Source organism: Cetorhinus maximus, chromosome 31 (assembly GCF_964194155.1).
Source record: "Cetorhinus maximus chromosome 31, sCetMax3.hap1.1, whole genome shotgun sequence".
NCBI lineage: Eukaryota > Metazoa > Chordata > Chondrichthyes > Lamniformes > Cetorhinidae > Cetorhinus > Cetorhinus maximus.
Window position 1 is genome coordinate 15768092 of NC_135909.1, and position 26317 is coordinate 15794408.

Genomic DNA, 26317 nt, shown 5'->3' on the forward strand with positions numbered 1-26317 from the left:
CAAGGAGCTTACTATGATATAAAAACAGGAAATGCTGGAAACACTCAGCAACAACTGTAATTGGAAAACGGATTAATGTTTCAAGTTAACGATACTCCAGCAGAACTGAGGAAAGAGAGAAATGTAATAGGTTTTGAACAAGTGAAAGAGTCGGGGGCTGGGAAGAGGTTGAAGAAAAGCACAGGTCTGTGATGGTGTAGGTGCCCGGAGAGATGAAATTACAAAAAAAAAGTATCACGGGGCAAAAGCCAAAGGGAACAGACAAAGAAACAAACGATTGGCCCAGATGAGGTGTGAATGGCTGGATAGCAGCCGTTCAATTGCAATGAGAAAGATTAGAGAATGACGGAAAAGACGAAATAGCAAAAAACACATGAAACAAGTTGGAAATAGAGTTTTTAATCTAAAAATATTGAACTCAGTGTGAGTCCTGAAATCTGTAGGGTGCCGAATTGAAAGGTGACTGTGTTCTTCCTCGGGCTTAAATTAATCTTCATTGGAACGGTGCAGCAGACCAAGGACAGAAAGGTCAGAGTGGGAGCAAGGTGGCGAATTGAAATTACAAGTGGCAGGAAAGTCGGAGTCAGGCTTGCGGACTGAAAGGAGGTGTTGTCAAAGCGGTCACTCAGTCTGTGGGGCCTCATCAAGTCGCGGAGGCCATATTGTTAACACTAAATACATTATGTTAAGTTGAAAGCAGGACAAGTGTATCACTGTTAAACTTGGAAAGAGTGTTTGGGGCCCTGAATGTTGAGAATGGAAGAGGTAAAAGAAGAGATTCAATTTATGCAGTTGCATGGGATTGTGCCCTAGAAAAGGGAAGATGTACTGGGGGAGCACCAGCTGTCGCCGAGTGAATGGCCCCTTTGGAATGGTGATTGTGGAGGAGAAGGGAGGGTGTTTTTGGTGGTCATATCATGTTGGTTGTGGTGGAAATGTCGGAGGATAATGTGTTGAATATGGAAACTGGCGGGCTGGATGGTGAAAACCAGCGCCACTGAATCAACTCCGCTCAGTTTACACAGGATGCAATAATCCGCATTTCCCGGTCAGCAGCAATTACCACCTCACACAAAGATTTTGCCTCCCCGATGTTCCTGCACATTTCTCCAGGGATCTTGCCGTCCTGGTGCCAGAGAAATGAACAGCCCCGCCCCTATCTAATTCCGCCATCTAAACCCAGCGGCAGAGTCATGGGACGAAAGGACGTGGCCCCTTTTTACAGCATTAGCTGCCTTATTCTGGTAGTTTAAATATCGAGTCATTGACTGTGGATGAGCGAATACATGACTGACTGGGTGAGTTGGTGAGGCAGTTTCTGGTGGACTGTGTACAGTTTTAGTCTCCTTAGTTTAGAAAGGATATCATTGCATTACAGCGGGTCAGAGGAGATTCAGTCGACTGATTCCTGAAATGGGAGGGTTTTCTTATGTAGAAAGGTTGAGGAGGTTGGGCCTCTACCCATTGGAGTTTAGAGGAATGGGACGTGATCTCATTGAAAGATATAAAATCCTGAGGGGACTTGACAGGGTGGCTGCTGATACTATGTTTCCTTTTGTGGGGGACTCTACAATCAGGTGACTCAGTTTAAAAATATCGGGCTCTCCCATTTCAGACTGACAGAAGGTAATTTATTTCCTTTCTCTCTCAGTGGCACATTAATCTGTCGATTTCTCTTCCCCAGAGAGCAGTGGAGGCTGGGTCATTGAAAATGTTCAAGGGGAGTTGGAGAAATTTTTGACAAAGGAATGAGTAAAGAATTATGGGGGGCAGACAGGAAAGTGGAGTTGAGGCCACATTCAGATCAGCCATGCTGGAGCAGCTTCGAGGGGCTGAATGGCCTGTTACTGCTCCTGATTTTCGTGTTCTTGTTCTTGTGTGCCTCTCTCGGCACTGCTGTCCCTGTCCTGCTCACCGTCTCGCTTGCCGGACTGCTCGGCGCCTCAGTAACCTCCCGCTCTCCAGCCTGCTCCCTACCCCTCACCGCCTCACTTGCTGTTCTGCTTGTCACCATCTCCTCAGTTCTTGTGGTGAGATGGGCGGCGACAGGGGTCAGGAGGGAGGTGCCGAGTGGGAGGTGAGGGGCTTGGTAGTCGGGTAGCGAGCGGTGCGGCATAAGGGTCGGCGTGTAGCGCAGCGAGCGAGGCGGGGAGTGCCTGGGGTCAGGGCACCTGGCATTCGGGAGCAGGGGAGTGAGTGGGAGGCAGCAAGTGGGCGACGGTCAACGGCTGAACAACGAGGATGTCAGCGGTGGGAGGAGCGGCGCACGCACCGGCAGACTGAGTGGGTGCCGAGTTCTTGTTCCAGCTCGGTGTCCGGAGTTACAGTGTAAAACTGATCACAATTCTAGCATTGCTGAGTTCTGATGAAATGTCATCGACCTGAAACGTGAACACCCTTTCACTGTCCACGCTGCTGCCTGCCATGAGGTGTAATTCTTAATTGTTTTCTGGTGTTACGACAGAAACCCAAAAGGACGGTTGACGCACTCTGGAGGACAATGAATGCACATAGCGGTTATCTCGCTTACCTGTGGAATGCTCGTTGGTCTAGAGGTATGATTCGCGCTTCGGGATTTTCATTAAATGATTATGCCTCTCGGGTTCAAATCCCGGACTAGTCCTCGTGTGTCGTCACTTAAAATCCAAATTCATTTGCGAGCGAAAAGGCGGATTTTACTTAAACCGGGGCGAGGTTTCATAACCTGAGAAGCCATTATAGCGAAATTATCACAGCAAAACACGTGGAGTAAATGAAGAAACTGTTGCTCATGTAATTGGACGGTTAATTTATCCTAATAAGGGAAGTGTAAAAGTTAATTTATCCCAAACCTGGGTTCGATTGCAGAGAATGCATAACTCAATGCCTTCAATAATATTTCAAGGAGAAAATTTCAGATACAGATAAATAACCATTTTCTCACTGATCCATCATATATTTGATGAATACAAATCTATCAAACTGAGATTTAAAATTAAAATGTTGTTTCCCGATGGGATCTCTGAAATTCCAGTCCCCTTTTTTGAGAGATGTTTCCTAATTTCACTCCGGAAATGTCATGTTTTTTGACGGCGCCCCAACGCCCCCACACCCCACCCCCTCCCCCAATTCCGAAATTCGCAGAAGTTTCTCTCTCTGACACTATCGTCTTAACATGTCATCATTCTCCTGCAACGTTTTGAAGCTCTCTGACCCTCTGCCTCGTGGCCTCCCCTCTACCGCTGCTAAATTCCAGAAAATAAACCGAAGAACAGCCCCATCGTATAAACCATTACCAAAGGAAGCCGTTCTTCCCGAATTAATGCCCATCTAGATGGTAACAGTCGTGGGTTTGCCTGCCTATTAGGCAGTCCACCCAAATACTAACAATTTAATACGAGAAAATCTTTTCCACACGTTGTCTTTGGATCCTTTTTGAATGAAATAAAATCTGCCCTGTTTGGTTACTGACCCTTGCGCCAGTGGGAACAGTTCATCTTTATTTACTTTCTCTAAACCCTCTTGACAGTTCTGTCTGTGGAGTGATTAAAAATACAGAAAGCCAGACGTGGGATTTGAACAATGAGGGACTGTAGATCAATGATAAGGGAAGTGATACTTTGATAATCAGATTAGGAAATAGTTTGAAAGTTATGAAATTCGTCCAAACCTGTGCATTGCTGGTTCAGGAGCACAATGCGTCACTAGGGCGTGGGAAACTCGGATTAGATTCTCGACGTCGACATATAAATTGCCTATTTTGTTACAGTATCACAGTCCCTAAATTATTTTCTTTTCTTCGAGGTCAGGTTACTTTCAGTTTGCTTTCTGTTTTAGGGCAGTGATCTTGTAGTTAGGGAAATAAATTTATTTCAGCATGTTTGGTAATTCAGGAGTAGAATTCTTATTTATCATCACAGAAACCTGGGTTCGATTGCAGTGAATGCATAACTCAATGTCTTCAATAATATTTCAAAGATCAAATTTCCAATACAGATAAATACCCATTTTCTCACTGATCCTTCATATATTTAATGAATACAAATCTACCAAACTGAGATTTAAAATTAAAGTGCTGTTTCCCGATGGGATCTCTGAAATTCCAGTCCCCTTTGCTGAGAGAGATGTTTCCTAATTTCACGCAGGAAACGTCATGTGTTTTTTCACTGCGCCCCAACGCACCCACACCCCGACCGCTCCCCCTCCCCCATTCCAAAATTCGCAGAAGTCTCTGTCTCTGACACTATCTTCTTAAAATGTCGGAAACTTCGATAAAATTGCTCATTAATTCGGGAAGAACGGCTTCCTTTGGTAATGGTTTATATGAAGGGGCTGTTCTGTGGTTTATTTTCTGGAATTTAGCAACGTTAGAGGGGAGGCCACAAGGCGACGCGTGTGAGCTGGCCGCATGGCCTAATGGATAAGGCGTCTGACTTTTGTGTTATTGGCTGATGTTATCAGAAGATTGTAGGTTCAACTCCTGCCGCGGTCGTTTTATGCAGAAATCTGTTTAACTTCCTGAAAACCGCTGTCTCACTCGTCAGCTGAAGGTTCTGCGTTTCCTTCCAAACATTTCAGGGCTCTTTCTCACACTCTCAGCTCTTGTTAATTTGTGCATTAGTTTCTAACTCACCTTTGTATTTTGTGTAGTTCCTAACAGACCCACAATATCTGATCAGGTTCGTGAAGTTATTGATGTATCCAACTGGGACAAAAATCTTTGCATCAATCGGTTTAATAAAATGTTTTGGGATAATTGCAATCTTCGCATGAATCTGAATTAGCTGAATCTGATGTCACTGGACTAACAATACAGAGGACCAGGTTAATCTCTGCGGGCACGGGTCTAAATCCCACCAGAGCAGATTTAAATTAAAATATTTCCTAAATTAGGAATTGAAACCTAGGCTCAGTAATGGCGGCTATGAAACTATCATCGATTGTAGTAAAAACCCACCCGGTTCACGAATGCCCTTTACGGAAAGAAATCATCCGCCCTTCCCTACATGTGACTCCAGACACACAGTAATTTGCTTCACTTGTAATTTCAAGGATAATGTGAGATGCTCAACAAATGCTGGGCTTGCAAAAAGCGCCCATATTCCATGAAAAAATAAACAAGTGGTAAACAGACAGGACATAATTATCAGGATGTCTACCTTTTCTCTTGAAAAAGGAAGGCTGGGGGGTGGTCTCATATTGGTCTTTAAACTTATGAAAGATTTTGGGAGGCTGAATGCAGCAATAATGGAGTGGAGAAGGGCCGATAATTCTGTATCTCGCTTACACACAAGTCAAACGGCTGACAGGTCGAATGCAACGTAATAATTAGTTAACTGTGCATCGGCGACTCTTAAGAGTGTTGGATAAATTCCATCCGCAATGTCTCCGCGACACTCTCCAGATTCCATGGGAACACTGCCAAACAAACTGTAGTGGCGTTCTTGAAGGCAGCTCATCAATCATTCAGGCCAAACTCCTGAAACGTTAACTTGGATGGACTGCACACTGTGTCCGGATGGACGAAAAGTGTCGCACCCTCCAGGTCCTGTTTCCTCAACTCTCAATGGCCAACATTCCAGGGGAGGACAAAGAAAACGCTCCAAAGATTCTCTGAAACGTTAATTCAAGCGCTGCAGCATTCATATTAATGACTGCGAGGAATTTGCTTCTCATCATTCAAAATGACCAAAACTTATCCCACAAGCTGCAGCACACTCTGAGTCACAAGGTCTCAATCACGAGGCAGAACGGCAGCTGAGGAGAAGTGACAGGAAGCAAATCCTGCACTCCGGATCTCACCACCTCTTGGGACATCCTATCCCATGTGTCCAAAGATCTGTGGACCGAGAATTGACCTGTTCACTCACATGAAGACCCATGGCAGAAATTCACGGCCCTGAGTGGACGTCATCATCGTATCGAGGAACAGACGATAACTATTGCTTGTTACAAAATACATATAAGAAACGGTCATCTCCATTCTCATAGTTTTTCTAAAACTGTCCCTTCCCAAATAATGTGAACAAGTCTTCTCGATTGTCTCTGATCTCTCAACTTCACTATATCAGAATGTGCTGCCATCTACTGGCCGCAACAGAGCGGTAGAAACTCACATTGTCGGTGTCGCAGAAACAGGTCAATGTGAGGAATTTGTGATGTGATGTGATGAGGCAGACATAGAAATACAAAAATGAAATACTATTTAGAAAACATGATTAATTAATTTATTCCCATTGAATCGGCAGCAGTTACAGGCCAACTATCGCCTGGAGCAACTGAGACGATTAGATAAACTGCATTTAAAAGAAGTCTAGATAAGTCTAGGAGGGAGAATGAATTTCAGGGATAAACAGATAATGTTACATGAAGTATTCTAGGTGGAGGATCTTGTCGGGCAGTTTACCTGTTAGAACAAATGGCCCACTTTCAGTGAGATATATTCTGGGTTAAATGAATCCAGATTTGCAAAGTGTCTCAGGGACTGACAGACACGTACTGAATCCCACACTCAAACTGAGAGTAAAAGACAGAGAGATCCAGAATGAATCATTAACTCAGGCGTGGCACGAGACACTGACTGATACACATTGAATCGCACATTCTCACAGTATTCAATGGACAGAATGATACAGAATGAATCATACACACAGGCACATCATCAGAAACTGACAGATCCCCGATAAATCCCGAAAACTAATCCTGTCCCACGGACAAAGCGATAAAGAATTAATCCACTGAGACCGACAAATGGGGAATGAATTACACACTCAAATACTGTTCCAGCGACAAAGTGATGCAGAGAGAACCTCACACCCGTACAAGTGGAAAAGTTATAGCAGAGAAGGAGACCATTCGGCCTTTTGTCTGTCCTGAGATTCTTCAACAGGAATTCAGCTATCCCAGTCCCCAGCCCTCTCTCCATAGCCATGTAAACTTTTCTCTTCAGGCAGTTGTCTAGTTCCACTATGAAAGCACCGATTTTAACCTGCCTCTACCACTTGCCCCAGACAGTGCATTCCCGATCCTTACCACTCACCAGGGAAGATGAATCCTCATGTCCCCATTGATTCATTTAAAACCTGTGCCTTGCACAAAGAGAAGCTGTTTCTCACTGTCTAACCTGTCTCAATCTGTCGCTGCCTCGCCGTCCTGTATTCCCGACCGTCAGGCATGGTTTCTCAGTCTGACCCCATCCCTGCAACATCAGAAAACTTCTTGGCCAACCCCTGCTCCTTGTTCGCATGTTCCATCAAATTACTCTATAAATCGGAATGAAGAGCGTCCTTAAAGAAGCAGTCATTGGTTTAAATGAAGGGACTGAGTGGTGATTTAATTTCTGTAACTATGCAACTTCTGGAGGGAGCCCAATAGTCAAAGTGTGGAGTGTGGAAGAAGTGAAGCTGGATAGAAGGTCAGCGATAGAGGGAAAATATGACAGATTGACAAAGGTGCCATGAATTAATGGACAAAGGCAATTTTGATGGTAGCAATAAGGGCTAAAAAAAAGGTGTTGATAGTGGTGTAAAGGTCAGAAAGCAGAATGTGATAATAGGAAACAGGGGTAGCATTGTGTGAAAGAACAACATGGAACAGGCAACAGGGGACCCTTTGGGGGATGGGATGGGGGTGGGGTCGGTGGTGAGGAATAGGAAGTTAGAAAATGAGATAGAAGGGTGTAAAAAGCGGATTAAGTTGTGGATAAACGAATAAAAATAAAACTAAGTGGATAAAAATTTAAAAATAATTTAGAAAAAAAGGGGACTAAAAGGGGGTGCGAATAGAGGAGAGAGTTCCTGGTCTGAAGCTGTTGAACTCAAGATAAGTCCAGAAGGCTGTTAACTGCCTAATCGCAAGATGAGTTGCTGTTCCTCCAGTTTGTGTTGAGCTTCACTGAAAAATTGCAGCAGGCCAAGGAGGGACATGTGGGCATGAGAGCAGGATGGTGTGTTGAAATGGCAAGTGACAGACATGTCTGGGTCGTGCTTGCAGACAGACCAAAGGTGTTCCGCAAAGTGGTCACGCAGTCTGGGTTTGATGTCCCCAATGTAGAGGAGGCCGCATTGGGAGCAGTGAATGCAGTTGACCAAATTGGAAGAGGTGCAAGTGAAGCCCTGCTTCACCTGAAAGGAGTATTCTGGCCATTCGATGGTGAGGAGGGAGGAGGTAAAGGGGCAATTGTTGCACCTTCTTCGATTGCATGGGAAGGTGTCATGGGAAGGGGATGAGGTGTTGGGAGTGATGGAGGAGTGATCCAGGTTGTCCCCGAGGGAACGGTCCCTCTGGGATGCTGACGGTTTGGGGGTGGGGTGGGGGGGGTGGAGGTGGTCTGGGAGGACTAGGGGAAGGTGGTGGCATCACGATTGGGTTGGATGAAATGGCGGAGGATGATTCTTTGAATATGGAGGTTGGTGGGGTGGAAAGTGTGGACAAGGGGGACCCTATCGTGGTTCAGTGAGGGAGGGGAAAGTGTGAGGACTAGAGGCGCGGGAGATGTGCGGGACATGGTTGAAGGCACGGCCAAACACAGTCGGTGGGAAACCTGGATTAAGGAAGAAGGAAGTCATGTCAGAAGCGCCGTTTTGGAAAGTTGCCTCATCGGGACACATGCGAAGGTGCTGAAGGAACTGAGAGAATGGGATGGAGCCCTTACAGGAAGCAGGGTGTGAGGAGCTGTAGTCGAGGTAGCTGTGGGGGTCGGTGAGCTGGATTTGAATATTGGTGGGCAGTCTATTACAAGAAATGGAGACAGAGATGTCAAGGTAGGGAAGGGAAGTGCTGGATATGGACGATGTGAAGGTGATGGAGGGGTGGAAATTGGAAGCAAATTTGATATATTTTTCCAGGTCCAAACAGAGCATGAAGAGTCACCGAAGTGAGTCCACTAGAGTTTGCTGGAAGTTCATCAGCATTAATGTACACATTCAATGCATTTACGTGCTGATTGCCATTACCTCAGTCCTAGAGGCTTTCTTAAGTTTAAACACAGCCTGAGAGTCCCACAATTTGATTTTGATTTGGCCGGATCAGGGTGCGTTGTCCAAGAGGTTTTTCAAACTTCTTTGCGTTGGAGATGGTGACATTTATTGAAATCAGGAGCATGTTTAAGATCCCGAGAAATCATTACAGACAGTATATCACTGCAACACACGTGAAGAAAATGAACGCAAATGTTAAAGAAGGTTTGTCCATGTAACGGGAATCTGGATTGATCCTGATGCTGAAATCAGTCGGTTTCAATCGTGCCTGAAAGAACATAGAAACCGACAGAACTGGAGTCCCGCAGTTTAGTTTCATTTTATCCACACTTTAACTGTATTGTGGTATTTACACTGAGACGAGTTTGAGCCTTTTCTTGTGTTTGAGCAATCCGGTTCAGAGGGAATTAACAATCAGGGATTTGAGCAGGAATGAAATAAATTACTCAGCAGAATGTGACTCAGGGACACAGTAGGACAGTAAATGTTGGAGTTGGAGTATCTTTGGACAGAAGCTGTCGGAGTGTCAGTTTCTCGTGACAGAATTGATACCCAAGTTCCGCCGGTAAATCAGCAGGAACTCGATCCAACTCATCCACACAGTCAAGCTGGTGAAACAAAATGACTGGCGGCCTGGCTCTTCCGCAGATCACTCGGCTCTCGGCCTCCTGCAATGTTCCTATGAAGCTCAGGTACGCTCGAAGAACAGCGCCTCATCTTTCAATTAGACACTTTACAGCTTTCCAGTGAGATCATTGAGATCAACAATATCGCTCTGGAAAAGTGTCCCCAACCCACCCACCCATTCTCCCTCCCTCCCGCGCTCCATTTTTACTTCGCTTTTCCTGTTTACAGAGGTTATTTCGAGATTCCTTTTCCTCGTGTTTTTATTTTCGGATGGCAGTTGTTCATCAATCTGCCATTCACTCCTCCTCCAGAAACATCCTTTGTTTCTTTACTTGTTCCATTGATCTTACAGAGAGTTTTCAAGGACACGACGGGCCTCATTTTGTGCTGTTGAAAATCTAAGAGCTTATGTTTCCGTCTCTCTGGCCATGCAGCATAAACTATTTTCTCATTTTTTTAACCGGCTTCCAAAATATCACAGGCTGTCGCTTTTGATTTTTTTTTCTTTCCTTACACAGGCTTACAACTAATTACAAAACTAACTTTTCCCAGTTATGGTGAAAGGTCATCGATGTGAGACATGGACCCAGTTTCACATTCTCTGTCACTACCTGAGCTGTGGTGTAACTCTTGCATTTTCTGACTTAACAATTGTGATGTGACAGGTTGGTTAAAAGGATTTGGGAGACAATGAAAGTTATCTTTGGTTGATGTAGCGTCCCTGGCTGCCTCGTTGTTCCAGTCTTTAGTGGTATTATTCTCATTTAGGGGTGTTCGTTAAATTAGTTTGCTCGAGTTGTCAGGTTCAATTCCCGGACGAGCCCTCCTGAGATGTTGAAGACATCGGTGCACTTTTCAACCTCAGAGACTCTTCTTCACTCACTCTAAGTTGGACTTTCCATCCTTGCCTGGATCCCTGTGTTAGGCGCAAGTTAAATGTTGTTCATTTTATAAAAACAGTAAAATTCACTCTAATTATAAAACAGGAGTTTTAAAAGTACTGCAGCTGAAAATATAGCAATAAAAGCGGGAGATTCCGATCATGTCAGTGATTATTTGTGAAGTGTGATCCTGACGCGAGTGCCCGAGTCTAGAATGACGAGAATCCATGGAGACAGATCCTGAAGAGATTGTCTGAGCCCAGAGTTCTGGGTCTCTGTGGAGGGACAGGAGAAGGTCATTCAGTCCCTCCTTCCTGTTCCAACACTCAGTTAGACAATGGCTGATCTGTGCCTTAGCTCCATCCAACTGCCTTGATTCCATATCCTATTATACTGTTGCCTCGCAAAAAACTATTACTCACGGATTTGGAATTATTAATTGAGGCAGCATTTACTGCTTATTAGGGAAGACAGTTTCACACCTCTATCTTTGCGTGAAACAATATTTTTAAAGTCTCTCCTGAATGGCCTGGCTTTGTTGACATTCTGAAATAAAAACAAAGAAGCTGTTGAAAATAACTCTGCAACTCCGGCAGCATCTGCGGCGAGTGAAACAGAGCCTCCCGGAACTGGCGAAGAAGTCACATTGGAATCGAAACGTTCGCCCTGTTCCAGGTCTGGCAGCATCAGTGGAGAGAGGGACAGAGTTAATGTTTGATTCTTCGCGAGAGATACTGCCAGACCTGATTCCAGAGAGCGGGGCCGGGAAATTATTCTGAATAAAAACAAAAAACTACTGCGGATGCTGGAAATCCAAAACAAATACAGAATTACCTGGAAAAACTCAGCAGGTCTGGCAGCATCGGCGGAGAAAAAAAGAGTTGACGTTTCGAGTCCTCATGACCCTTCAGCAGAACTGAGTAAAGTTAGGGGAGGGGTGAGATATAAGCTGGTTTAAGGTGGGTGCGGGGGGGAGAGAAGTTGGGCGGGGAGTGGTAGTAGGGACACGCAAGCAGTGATAGGAGCAGATAATCAAAAGATGTCACAGACAAAGGAACAAAGACATGTTAAAGGTGGTGATATTATCTAAGAGAATGTGCTAATTAAGAATGGATGGCAGGACACTCAAGGTACAGCTCTAGTGGGGGTGGGGTGGAAAGACTGACAGGGCATTACAAGTATATATTTAAAAATAATGGAAATAGGTGGGAAAAGAAAAATCTATATATGGAAAAAACAAAAGGGAGCGGTTAGAAACGGAAAGGGGGTGGGGATGGGGGAGGGAGTTCAAGATCTAAAGTTGTTGAATTCAATATTCCGTCTGGAAGGCTGTAAAGTGCCTAGTCGGAAGATGAGGTGCTGTTCCTTCAGTTTGCGTTGGGCTTCACTGGAACAATGTAGCAAGCCAAGGACAGACATGTGGGCAAGTGAGCAGGGTGGAGTGTTAAAATGGCAAGCGACAGGGAGGTTTGGGTCTTTCTTGCGGACAGACCGCAGGAGTTCTGCAAAGCGGTCGCCCAGTTTACGTTTGGTCTCTCCAATGTAGAGGAGACCGCAATGGGAGCAACGAATGCAGTAGACTAAGTTAGGGGAAATGCAAGTGAAATGCTGCTTCACTTGAAAGCAGTGTTTGGGCCATTGGACGGTGAGGAGAGAGGAAGTGAAGGGGCAGGTGTTGCAACTTCTGCGTGGGCATGGGGAGGTGCCGTAGGTGGGGGTTGAGGAGTAGGGGGTGATGGAGGAGTGGACCAGGGTGTCCCGGAGGGAACGATCCCTACGGAATGCCGCCAGGGGGGGTGAAGGGAAGATGTGTTTGGTGGTGGCATCATGCTGGAGTTGGCGGAAATGGCGGAGAATGATCCTTTGAATGCGGAGGCTGGTGGGGTGATAAGTGAGGACAAGGGGGACACTATCATGTTTCTGGGAGGGAGGAGAAGGCATGAGGGCGGATGCGCGGGAGACGGGCCGGACATGTTTGAGGGCCCTGTCAACGACCGTGGGTGGAAAACCTCGGTTAAGGAAGAAGGAGGACATGTCAGAGGAACTGTTTTTGAAGGTAGCATCATCAGAACAGATGCGACGGAGGCGAAGGAACTGAGAGAATGGGATGGAGTCCTTACAGGAAGCGGGGCGTGGGGAGCTGTAGTCGAGATAGCTGTGGGAGTCGGTAGGCTTGTAATGGATATTGGTGGACAGTCTATCAACAGAAATTGAGACAGAGAGGTCAAGGAAGGGAAGGGAAGTGTCAGAGATGGACCACGTGAAAATGATGGAGGGGTGGAGATTGGAAGCAAAATTAATAAATTTTTCAAGGTCCCAACGAGAGCATGAAGCAGCACCGAAGTAATCAGCGATGTACTGGAGAAAGAGTTGTGGGAGGGGGCCGGAGTAGCACTGGAACAAGGAATGTTCCACATACCCCATAAAGAGACAGGCATAGCTGGGGCCCATGCGGGTACCCATAGCCACACCTTTTATTTGGAGGAAGTGAGAGGAGTTAAAGGAGAAATTGTTCAGTGTGAGAACAAGTTCAGCCAGATGGAGGAGAGTAGTGATGGATGGGGATTGTTCGGGCCTCTGTTCAAGGAAGAAGCTAAGGGCCCTCAGACCATCCTGGTGGGGGATGGAGGTGTAGAGGGATTGGACATCCATGGTGAAGAGGAAGCGGTTGGGGCCAGGGAACTTGAAATTGATGATGTGACGTAAGGTGTCAGAGGAATCACGGATGTAGGTGGGAAGGGACTGGACAAGGGGAGAGAGAAGGGAGTCAAGATAACGAGAAATGAGTTCCGTGGGGCAGGGACAGGCTGAGATGATCGGTCTGCCGGGACAGTTCTGTTTGTGGATTTTGGGTAGGAGGTAGAAGCGGGCTGTCCGAGGTTGGGCGACTATCAGGTTGGAAGCTGTGGGAGGAAGATATCCAGAGGAGATGAGGTCAGTGACAGTCCTGGAAACAATGGCTTGATGTTCAGTGGTCGGGTCATGGTCCAGGTCGAGGTAGGAGGAAGTGTCTGCGAGTTGACGCTCAGCTTCCGCGAGGTAGAGGTCAGTGCGCCAGACAACAACAGCACCACCCTTGTCAGCGGGTTTGATGACAATGTTGGGGTTGGACCTGAGAGAATGGAGTGCAGTAAGTTCAGAGAGACAGGTTAGAATTGGTGAGAGGAGCAGAGAAATTGAGAGGACTAATATCACGCCGACAGTTCTCAATGAAAAGATCAAGAGAAGGTAAGAATCCAGAGGGTGGGGTCCAGGTGGAGGGAGAATCCTGCAGGTGGGTGAAAGGATTCGTTGAACGGGGGGAGGACTCCTACTCAAAGAAGTGAGCACGGAAACGAAGACGGCGGAAGAAGAGTTCAGCATCGTGCCAAGCCCAACATTCATTGAGGTGAGGGCGTAAGGGTATGAAACTAAGTCCTTTGCTGAGCACTGAACGTTCAGCGTCGGAGAGGGGAAGGTCAGGGGGTATAGTGAATACACGGCTGGGATTGGAAGATGGGGTGGGGACGGAGGGACAGGCAGGGGTGGAGGGTCCTAGATGGGTGTTGGTGTCGATGAACATGGTGAGAGTTATTGCAAAACAGTCTATCAATCAGACACAAAATGCCAAAGATATAGTGTGTTTCGCGGTGCTATAAATGCTGACTGTAATTTGCAAAAATGTGCGATGGTGGTATAGTGGTGAACATAGCTGCCTTCCAAGCAGTTGACCCGGGTTCGATTCCCGGCCATCGCAGCAGCGGCGTATTTTTTAGCCTTACCCGTGGTCAGACCACAATTCCGGACGCGTGGAGTTAATCTCTGTGGTTTCCAAAATGAGAAAAAGAGCAATAGAAAGTTTGGGGAGATTTCCAACAAGAAAATCAATGACTAACGAAATAAAATAATTCTAACGTTTTCATCACGCACGTTTTTCGATCGTAAAACTCGAGTCTTGGATGGAAAGATGCATCACCTCCTCCCTCTCGTATATTTCCGATATGTGGATGATACGTTTGCTATATTTAAATCCGCAGCTGCATGTAACAATTTCCTTACATGTCTTTATGGGCTCCATCCTGCGCTCAAATTCACCTATGAAATGGAGCAGTCAAAATAACTCCCCTCCCTTGACACACTAGTTGAGAAATCTTCCAGAGGATTCTCTAGCAGGTTTACCGCAAGCCGACCTTCACTGGTCAATATACGCGTTGGGATTCTTACAGTCCCACGCTCTGTAAGATTGGTCTTATCGGCAACCTTGTAAACAGGGCCCGAGCCATTTGCTCACCGTGCAAGCTTGATGCTGAAACCGGGCTCATCAAAGGCATCCTGCAGGGTAATGGCTACCCTGCTCAGATCATTTCGCGCTGTGTATCACACAAGCTCATGACCGGGCCTAAGACCGTCACTTTCCACCCTAAAGTATATTCTCTATCAGTATAAATTGTTATCTTCTCCTTATATTGGTTTTCTTGCGAGTGTCCTGTTGACTGCAGAAGGAAAAGCTTTCACATGTCTCTTTTTTTCAGCCATTCATAAATACATTGGCTCTTGTTTTCAATTTGAAAACCCGTTTCAGCTCTGCCAGTTTGGTTCAGTCAATCTCCGGCCCATTTTCTCATTGGTATTTGAAAGCTGGTGAAATAGGCTGCTCTCTGATTGGTTACAAAAGCCACCCAATGAGATTCCGAACACATTGACCATTCAGAAGTGGCCGACTGCATTCCCCAGAAGATCGGGGAAGGGTGGGTGCGGGAGGAATTCTTCATTCGTGGTGTCAGTGTGTGTAAGATTGTAGAAAGACCGGCTGTAGGGCCCAGGACAAAGCCAAAGTCAAGTCTCGCTCCTCCCGGGCTGGACTGCAGCTCCCCGCGGGCCGAGTTCACAGGGTCCTGAGAAAGAGCAGCTATGCTGAGCGTGTGGCTGCTGGAGCGCTCCGCTCTTCCGATTGTAACATGCCCGGCCGCTTTCAGGGGACAGGATCAGAAATCAGCCGTTTCTCTCTGTCCCGATGAAGCCTGTGTGAAGGAGTCGGTTGGTAACCTATGTTATTGCGTTTCCAGTGAGCTGAGATTGGCTCTGTTTTAAATCGCTGCTTTGTTACCGCCGGTTACAGATAAGAGATTGACAAATTTAATCTGTTCCTAAAATACCGCCAGGATTCTGTGACGCAAAATGCAATATTACAGCTCCGAAAGTGTGAGATTAAAATTGACTGGAAATTAAGGCGTTCGGCTATTATCTTTTCCCCCCTCAAATTGGCGGGTTTTTAGAGTTTATCAGCCAATAAAATATAAACCAATCGGCACTTCCAATTCCTGTTACCTGGCTCTCCGATTGGTAGAAGATTTGGATTAAGAATGGACTGACCAATCAGAGCTTGAGCCTGACTAAAGTTTCTCAAAACATTCACAATGATTATTTATGGAGGTCAAACTGATGGAATCTGTATCTTCCACCTCACCTGTACTTGAGTCCTAAAATAGACTTTTTTCCAACAGGCAAATAATTGACGGAACCAGAATAAATATGGTGTTTCCTCCAGCCAAGCTAGACTGAAGATTCCCGCCAGCTCCTCCCACACAGTCCGTACATTATCACTGACAGAGCGCAGAGACACAGACAGGACATCAATTTCACAGTCTCAGACAGCAGAAATAGTTCCAGAGTCACACTTTCCATCCATCAATCAAACAGTGCAGGAGAGATAGACGTTGTTCCCATGTTACCTCGACTCAGTACCATAGACGGGTAGTCCACATTCTCACCCACGATCCAGTTTGCACCAGGCCAATCCCATAATATTACATCCTCAGCTACAAACTAAATGTCCAATAAAACTGATGCATGTTTCCACTTTCAAGCTTACAGGCTTAACCTTAATAATGTACACTGAGATTCATGTTAAGCACCGGTCCAATATTTGCACACATCATTAGTTTATAAATTGCAGTATTAATTCCCACAGGTTGTCCTGACACATACGTTAGATGCAAATCCAAACCTCAAGTGCATTATCAGTTTGAGATATTCTGAAAGTAAGTATAACCTGAGATCCAAACTCAGATTCTATTTAAAACTCACCCTGATTATGAAACTGAGATACAATATTAATTTGATGAGTATGGATTGCGCTATAAACTACATGCTAATTCTCAATCCTCACACAGTGTCAAATTAAAGATACTTTACCAATTCAGGACTGAGCTCCATTTTGCACTTGTGTGGAAATTCTGACTCAGAATCAGACACAATTGCCACATATCGAATCGTTTCGTACAAACTGGAGTTACACTGGCGGACCACTCCAGGATCAGATTGAAGGATACATTATCTTTCACAATTGTGTTCACAGTGACAAAGATTTAATACTCAGCCAAAGCTGACACACATTGTTTGCTTTAAACCTACCATATCAGTGGCCTTTTTTTCTGCTGGAAATGTATGTGGAATGAATCCAAACTTATAATTAGTCCCAGAGACTGAAGGTTATATAATGAATCCCACACTCACACAGAAGCAGAGAATAATTCTCAGGCACATTTTCAGTGCCAGATGCTGAAAGATACAGGCTGTTCACTGCACTCACTCACAATAGCTGAATCTGAGTGATACTAACGAAATATGACACACCAATTGTACCACTGAGAGATTTAGAAAGAGTCCAAGCATCACATAGAGTAACAGATGCTGACGGATACAAATGGAAGACCACACACTAACACACACACTGTAAATTCTACTTTCACATACACTACCAATGATTGAAAAACACCAATTGAACCACACAATTGTTTATAATACCAAAGTTTGACAGACGTGATACAGAATGAATCTCATGCTCACTAACGGAACCAAGTGATGAAATAAACATATGATTCCCTCACTTACTTTACAATATCACAGATGCAGAGTGTTATTGACAGATCTGTATTGAATCTGACGCTCAGACGTTACGAGAGTCTGACATGTATGTAACAGATACAGAGTGGATACTACACTCAAAGTCCTGACTTGGAAATATATCGCTGTTCCTTCACTGTCACTGGGTCAAAATCCTGGAACTCCCTTCTGAATACTACTGAGTATGTACCTACACCACATGCACTGCAGTGGTTCAAGAAGGTAGCTCACCACCACCTTCTCAAGGGCAACTAAGGATGGACAATAACTGCTGGCCCAGCCAGCGAACCCAACATCCCACGAATTAATAAAAAAAGGGCACCAAAGACTTCAGATTCAGAATAATTTCCACGTTCACATACAGAAGTACTGATTGATAGAGTTAAACACACACATACACACACACACCTTTAAGAGATTCAGAATGAGTCCCAAACGCATTTGCATTACCAGAAAGTGACTGAGAACAAAACACTTGCACACCTGCAGTTCTACTGGCCGGCTCAAAAAGTGTCCAGACACTCATACAATACTCAGAAAATGCAATATGCAGTCTGACTATGACACAGGTATATTGTACCAGAGAATGAGAGACACAGAATTACTCCAACACTAACTTTCAGCACCAGATGCTGACTGATAGAGCAAAACCCTTCCACATACAGTTCCACTGACAGTTTCAGAATGTAACCCACCTCTCTCAGTATCAGAAAATACTGATACAGATAGGAATGGAATATAACACAAATATACTGTCCAAGAGAGTGACTGTTACAGAATGAATCCAAACATATTGGTAGTTCCAATGACAATGTCTCCACACTCACATACAGTAACCAAGACTGACAGCTTCAGAATGTCTTTCAGTTTCACACAGTACCAGTGAGTGACATAGACATTGAATCCCACGTTCACAAAATGGGCCACAAAAGGGCAGTGAAGAATGTATCTCACTCTCAAATACAAAACAGCGGTCTGACGGTTTCAGCACAACATTATAACTTCTGCTTGGTAAAACAAAATATTATGAAATGTCATCTCCACCGTTAGTAATTCCAAAACCTCCCTTCGCCGTCCAATAAAATGTGAACGGTTCTTGTCTGTTCTGTCGCTCTCTGAGTGTGCTGACATCTACTGGCCAGAGCTGAGAAGTGCAACAGAGCTGAACTTTTTTTTAAATTCAATGGATATGAGATTCGCTGGCTCGGCCATCATATTTATACAACCGGGAACACGTTTGTACTGCAGGGAAGCATTTTACACAACAACAAAGAACATTTCTCAACACCAGAGAACACAATTCCACAGCAGGAAATATATTCTAAACATGTGAAACACTTTAACACCATAATGGAACAGTTGACATTAAAAACAAAGCAGCAGAGTGGCGCAGCGGAAGCGTGCTGGGCCCATAACCCAGAGGTCGATGGATCGAAACCATCCTCTGCTATTTACATTCTTATTAATGCCCAAAGGGAACATTTTCTGTTGCCCACAATCATGTCTGTTATTTCATCAGTTTCTTCTTTCCAGTGCAAAAATTAATGGATTCAAGCTGTAAATGCTGCAAACACATCCCAGCCAATGCTTTCCCCTTTCCCTCAGCCCATCCCTCCCAAAGAACCTCCTATTCACTATCTCTGTATGATTACCTGAATAGAAAAAAAACATCTTCTTGGATGGAAACAATATCGTCAAGGTCATATTTTTTAAAGTTAATTCACGGGATGTCGGCTTCGCTGGCTGGGCCGGAATTTTTTGCCCATCCCGAGTTGCCCTTGAGAAGGTGGCGGTGGGCTGATTTCTTGAATCTTGCGTTCCGTGTGGTGTAGGTACACCCACAGTGCTGTTAGGAAGGAAGTTCCAGGATTTTGACCCAGCGACAGTGAAGGAACGGCGATATATTTACAAGTCAGGATGATGAGTGACTCGAAGGGGAACTTAGCCGCAGGTTTTCCGAACTATAGGACACCCTGCAGTAATTCGTCATCTTTATTTGAACAGCAGCGTCCTCCCTGTGACATGAACCACCGAGAAGGACAAAACTATCAGTATAGCGGAGACAGCATCGCACCAAATACACAGTTCATCATTATCTGGACAGAAATTGTCATTCCTTCTTAATCACTGGTTTAATTTATGGAATACCGTCCCCATTATTAATAACATTAACCATAAGAATAAGTAACCATAATTATCATAAAAAATTCATTCCTTCGGGTTTGCATTAGGTACAAATTACACTAAATTATTATTATTTGAGTGCCTCTGATTGTTTCGTGTCTTGTTTTACCTGTTAATAGCTGATTGGAATTTAACGTGCTCAGATTACCACTCATTCCGTCCTTATTGGCCTTAGTTGAGGTGATAACCAGCATGTATGTGACCTTTCTGCTCGAACTGAATGTCTGTCTCTAACATATTGCGGTCCCTCATTGCCAGATGCTCATTCACTACCATATTGTTAAGTCATACTAAATTCCAGTGAGTCTAGATCCAACCTGATCAACCCTTCCTCATTAGAAAACCCCCTCAGTCAAGGGAATATCCCAGTCACCTTTCTCGGGAAATGTCTTCAATGCAAGTATGTCCATCCTTCAGTAATCAGACCAAATCAGCACCCATTATTCTAGGTGTGGTCTCGCCAATGCCCTGAACAGTTGCAGCAAGGCTTCTCCGCTTTTCTATTCCAGTCCCCTTGCAATTAAGAACAACATTCCGCATGCCCCCCTAAGTATTTGATGCACCTGCATGCTAACTTTTTTTCAATGATTCTTTTGCAGCGTCACCCATTTCCATCTGTACTGCAGCATTCTGCAATGTCATCTAAACATTTTTTGTAATTCTTGTACAAGGATCCCTCTGTACCACAGGATTCTGCAGTCTCTCTCCATCTCAGTAATATTCCTCTCTCCTATGCTTCTTGCAGAAGTGGGCAACCTGACATTTTACTACATTGTACTACATCTGCCATTTTATCCCCACTTACTTGAACATCTACATATCTATGCAAACTCTCTGTATCCACCTTACAACTTGCTTTGATTCCTATTTCTGCATCATCAACAATTTTTGCTACCATGCAGTGGGTACCATCATCCAAATTATTAACATCGATCGTAAATGGTAGAGGCCTTAACACTGAACTCTGCATCTGTCCACTAGTTATAGTTTGCCAACCTGAAAATGACCCATTTATCCTGACTCTCTCTTTCCTGTTAGTTAGCCCGTTCTCAATCCATGCTAATATATGAACCCTAACAACATATACTCTTTTCTTGTGTAGTGACATTTTATGTGGCACCTTATAGAATGTCTTTTGGAATACAACTGGCTCCCCGTTATTATCCCTGCTGCTTACATTCTGAAGGAACTCTAAAACAATAATCTAACAAGATTTCCCTGTCTATATCCCCTTCTTAGACTTTTTGAATTACCCTCACCATTTGCCTTCCCTCCTAGTTTTGTGTCATCCGCAAACTTGGCCATAGTACATTAATTTCCCTCATCCAAGCCATTATATATATATATGTGTGCGTGTGTGTGTGTGTGTGTATGTATATAAATATATTATATATATATATATATATATATATATATATATATAATTAATATATTATGTATTGTCTGGAATTCGTGTGGCATGAATGTTTCTTCCACTTGTCTCCTCAGCTTGGCTATTGTCCAGGTCTTTCTGAATTTGGCCATGAACTGCTTCAGTATCCGAGGAGTCGTGAATGGTGTCGAACCTTGTGCAATCATCAGGTTTCTGACCTTATTTTGGAAGGATGGTCATTGATGAAGCAGCTGAAGATTGTTGGCCCGAGGACACTCCCCTGAGGAACTCCTGCAATGATGTCCTGGAGCTGAGATGATTGACCTCCAGCAACCACAAACATCTTCCTCTGTCGTAGGTATGACTCCAAGCAGCAGAGAGTTTTCCCCATGATTCCCATTGACTCCAGTTATTACACTCGCACTTACTGTTATACTTACCCTGATTGATTTTTAAAAATAATTCTCATCTCCTAGTTTCAATCAATGTCCTAATTTAGAAAGAGAAAAGCAGAGAAATCGGCACAAACTAACCAGTTACCTCCTTTCCTGTGAGTTAAAGCATTGAATATTTTGAACTTGGCCGGTTTGCTACAGCCCCTTCCTCTCAGCCCTTTATCTCTCGCCACTCTCACTCTTCTCTCCATCTCTCTCCCTCGCGGCTGCTCCCGAGCAGCTCTGCTGCTCTTCTTTCTCCACCCTCCGGTCTCACTCAGCTCTCACTCTCGGCTCCTCCGGCATAGTCCCAAGTTTCTCACTGTTTAGGAAATTCCTGGATCTTCTTTTTGTTCAAGGTAGATGACCTCACTCTTCCCAATGTTGACCACCACCGGCCACAGTTTTATTCACTCACTGAATCTGTCAATGACCCTTTGAAACTTGCTGCTCCCATATACGCTACTAACCATGTCACCTAACCTAGTGTTATCAGCAAACTTGAATATAGGCTGGAAGTTATTAAAATTTACAATAAAACAGAAAATGCTGTAAAAGCTCAGCAGCCCTGGCAGCATCTGTGTAGAGAGAAACAGAGTTAACGTTTGAGTCCGTATGACTCTTCTTCAGAGCTCGCCACTACTTTACCCTTTTTGTCCCTTATTCAAATTTGTATCCATGCTGTCGCTGCCCCTTTAATCCCAGCTGCTGGAATTTTACCAACAGGTTCATTATGTGGGACTCTTTTAATCCCTTTGGAAGTCCAGACACACATCATCATCCTCGCTTCCCTGGGCAATCTTCTCTGACACGTCACCAAAGAGCTTTATTAAGTATTTCAGTGCTGGTTTTCTGTTAACCAATCTGTGCTGGTTATCCTTTATCAACTCATGTTCTACCGAGTGACAATTAATTTTGTTCTGGATTATTGTCTTTAAACGTTTCCCCACCACCAGCATGAGACTAACTGCTCTGTAGTTACTGGGTTTATCCCTCTCCATTTTAAACACGGATGTAACATGAACAATCTGCAGTTGTTTGGCTTCACTCCCATATCCAAGGAGGATTGAAAGATTGTGGCTCGAGTTTCCGCTATTTCCACCCTTCATTCCCTCAGTAATCCAAGGTGTATCCGATGTGGATCGAGCAGCTTTTCTACTGTGAGCGGTGCCAGCCTTGTGATAGCTTCCACTTCATCTATTTTCATCCTATCCAATTTCCCCACCAATGACATTAGCAGCATCCGCTTGTTTTGTGATGACAGGTTTAGTGCAAAGTTTACGAGGCAAATACCAGGGATGGGCCGGTTGTCTTTCAGGTGAGGTTGAACAGTTTAGGCTTGTATCGCCTGGAATTCAGGAGAGTAAGAGGCAACTAGATTCAAACCTTTAAGATCCTGACGGTCTTGACAGGGTGAAGGTGGAGAGCATGTTTCCTCTTCTAGCAGAATCTGGAACTAGGGGTCACTGTTTAGAAATAAAGGGTCGCTCATTTCAGACAGAGTTAAGGATTTCTTTTCTATCCGAGGGTCGAGCGTCTTTGGAGCTCTCTTCCTCAAAAGCTGGTGGAAGCAAAGTCTTTGAATATTTCAAAGGCAGAGCTAGATAGATTCTTGATTAACAAGGGGGCGGGGGGATGAACGGTTATTGGGGGGAGGCAGGAATGTGAGGTTGAGGTTACAATCAGATCAGGCAGGGTCTTATTGAATGGCGGAGCAGGTTCAAGGGGCTGAGTGGCCTACTCCTGCTGCTAATTAGTTTGTTTGTATGTTCTCACTTAGTACGTCAGCCATGCCCTCTCCCCGCACAGGATCTCCAAATCAGCCCCACTTTCAGTGACTGCCCTTATGCTGGTAAAAAAATCTTCTGTGTTTTCGGTTGTTACCTGCAAATCTTTTCTCATTCGCTCTCTCTTCTGATCTAATTTCCTTTTTCCATTTCCCCTCTGCACTTTCTGTATTCTGCTTGGTTCTGTAATGTATTATGAATCTGACGATTATCATCAATCTTATTTGGAGAACCCACAGAGCACAGGATGTGTAGGCAACAGCTCTCAGCTGTCCCAACATTTCACTGAAATGAGTTGTCTATTTAATTAAAGTTCTGGTTATTTAGAGAGTTCCACTCCTTCCCTCTTGTACTTTTGTTGCAGTATCTCGGTTAAAATTACACAGCAGCTCCTTCCCCCTCTGCACTTAACCCTCACTTGCAAAAAATTGAAATTTTTAAGCCTGCACTCTGAAATTTACTCTCTCTGTGTTTGAGCTCACAGATCTCTTGAGTTCTTGTTTGTAATTTAATTGTTCCACGTAATTTACCTGAAATTTAGGTTTGATTTTGAATATGAATTCATTTGCATTGTAATTCCAGTTTAATTGAATTCAATATATCAACAAACTGGAAGTTTGCTCCTAGTTTCTATGTTTTCAAAGGAAAATCTAGAAGTGACTTATTTGTTCTGCAATAACGTGCCTCGGTTCAATAAATCCTGTTCGAAACAGAATGCTTTATCCAGACAATACATCTACTTGATGAGCTGATGGTGAACGGAGCTCTCAGCTTTTACTCACTGATCTTCACAAGAGTTGATTCAGTTTTGATGCTGACTTGTTCGCTGGTGTCGATTTACTCAGACTCTTCACCTGATTTCTGTGCTGTCCAATGAAGCTTTCTCAGCAGAGTTCTCAATAATAACTTGACTTTTCCTCATAGGATTTCAAACTTGATGGTTTTTGAACTATTTATCAAATGATTTAGTTTTGTAAATGTCACAGTCGCTCTCATCATCAGGCAGAAAGTTTAACTGCTGTGTTTTCAAGCAGCCGACAGCTTTATTTGAGATGTCATGGAGACAGGATTTTGGGTTTGGATCCAGTCACAAATCTGGCTGTGATGCCTTGTGGCTCCAGCTGTCATGTGACCTGCCAGGGGATGACATCATAATTGCCCCAGTAATGTAGCTGTGGATCGGGCGGTTTTTTAAACTCTTTCACTGGGACTGACTTGGTCACACTCGCCTTTGAAAAACAAAGGTCTTTCTTCAAATCCCAGAACGGAATTTTCTTGTAACAAGGAAGGCTGACACTCCAGTACTAAGGGAGGAGTTGTCCTTCAGAAGAGACGTTAAAACAAAGCACCGTCCAGCCTCTCATTTTATTGTAAGTGACCGGATGGTGCTACAGCAGCAAACACACGAGCAGTGGAGTTATCCCCGTCCCGAGTACTGGCTGATATCTAACCATCAATCAACAGCCCGAAGTATGATCACATTGATGTTTGTGGGAGTTTCCTCTGTGCAAATTAGCTGCCCCTTTCTGACAGAAAGTGTATGTTCCTTTTCCCTTAACCAGTTTCGGTTTTGCTCAATTAGACATGAAATCTGACTTAAAACTCAACTCGGGTGGCACTCAAAATCACAACAAATGAATCATTAATAAAGGATAGAGGGTCTAATTGATCAGAATGTGTGAGGGGCTAATGTTTTCTGTATGAAGAACTGATTTTATTAAGTCACTAACCTCAGTGTCCCAGCTCAATGTCACCCTGAGCAACAACTGGCAGCAGGTTTTTGAAGAGATGATTAAATTGGGCCCTGATGTTGATGAAGGTTCCCTCGCGCTATTGAAAGGAGCGCGGATAATTCTCCCACTGTCTTGACCAACTTTCCTGACTCAATAACACCACCAGAAACTGCTGCACACAAAGAACTAACTGATGGATCAAAGTTTAAAGTGGAAAACCAAACCCCTTCCCGGCTTCACACAGGAACACATCGCCCTTCAAAAAACTTTCTTCATCAGATCCAATATCTGATCATTGCGAGACAGGCACCTCCTCCTGCCTGAATTCATTATGTGCAGGAATTGGATTTATTTTGTTTCATCAGCTCATAAAAGTATGCATGAGCCGGGAAACTTTCATGATTTCCTGTGTTTCAATGAGAAATTATCAGCTGAAATTTTTAAAAAGACACAGAAAATGCTTGTATCATGGAGCAGGTTTGTCCATCACAGGATTAATACAAACTCACTTCCCGTCCAATCAGTGAGGGATGGAGACACTGAGAGAATATGAACAGAGAGGGAAACAACTGGATTCTAATTCCGCCCCGCTGAAAAAAATACGACAGAATTGGGTTAACAGACAGACGTTTCAGGATTTAAATTCCCAAATATTGATCAAAGGATTGGCAGCATGTAAAATCTAGGAAATGCAGGTTGGAGAGGATAATTTAATTATCTGCAGTATTTACTCGGGGTTGAGTTGTGTGCGGAATTCTAGTTCAGGACTGGAGACTGTCAATATTGAGAGAATAATGGCATCAACAAAGGCTAACACCTCGTTTCAGTTCCCTCCAGATTTAGTTTTTTCTTTATGAAGAGGGGGTGGAGGAATTAACTTCATGAGGCAATATGTACACACTGGATCATAATTTGAAAACCTGCTCGGTCCAGGATTATGAAAATCGGAATATACAAACAGAAGTAAAGTATTCTTCCCTCATGCCTGTTCTGCCATTTAATGAACTCATGACTGGTCTGTATTTTAGCTCTGTCTATCCCTCTTTGTTTTGTAATTCTTAAAGTTCTTACCAAACAAAAGCCAACAGTTTCAGTTTGGAAATTGTTGATTGACTCCCAGCTTTAACGCTTGATTGAGGGAGAGAATTAATTATTTCCACCACCCTTTGTGTGAAGAAGTTACCCCTGAAAGGCTTCGATCTAATTTGAAGCTTATGTCCCCTTCTTCTGGTCTTCCCCCACCAGAGGTAATAGTTCCTCCCGATCTACCCTGTTAAATCATTTAATCATCATGTATATCTCAGTTAGGTCGCCCCTTAATCTTCGATATTCAAGGCATTACGAGACCAGTCTTTGAAATCCGTCATCATTTGAGTCTGGTATCACTCTGGTGAAATTCAGCTGCTCCCACTCGGAGGCTATCCTTCCTGAAGTGTGTTGTCCGGAACTGAACACAG

The 26317-nt window shown here is 44.2% G+C and overlaps 1 protein-coding gene and 2 non-coding genes across 4 annotated transcripts in view; all 3 read left to right on the forward strand.

The window, feature by feature from the left end:
- Window positions 1-26317, forward strand: part of LOC144670298 (uncharacterized) — a 940207-nt gene that overhangs the window by 740227 nt on the left and 173663 nt on the right. The gene's annotated exons all lie outside the window — the stretch shown is intronic.
- On the forward strand, window positions 14130-14201 carry trnag-ucc (transfer RNA glycine (anticodon UCC)). The gene has a single exon. It is a non-coding gene; the product is annotated as a tRNA-Gly (tRNA).
- trnam-cau (transfer RNA methionine (anticodon CAU)) lies at window positions 18729-18800 on the forward strand. Its single transcript has one exon. It is a non-coding gene; the product is annotated as a tRNA-Met (tRNA).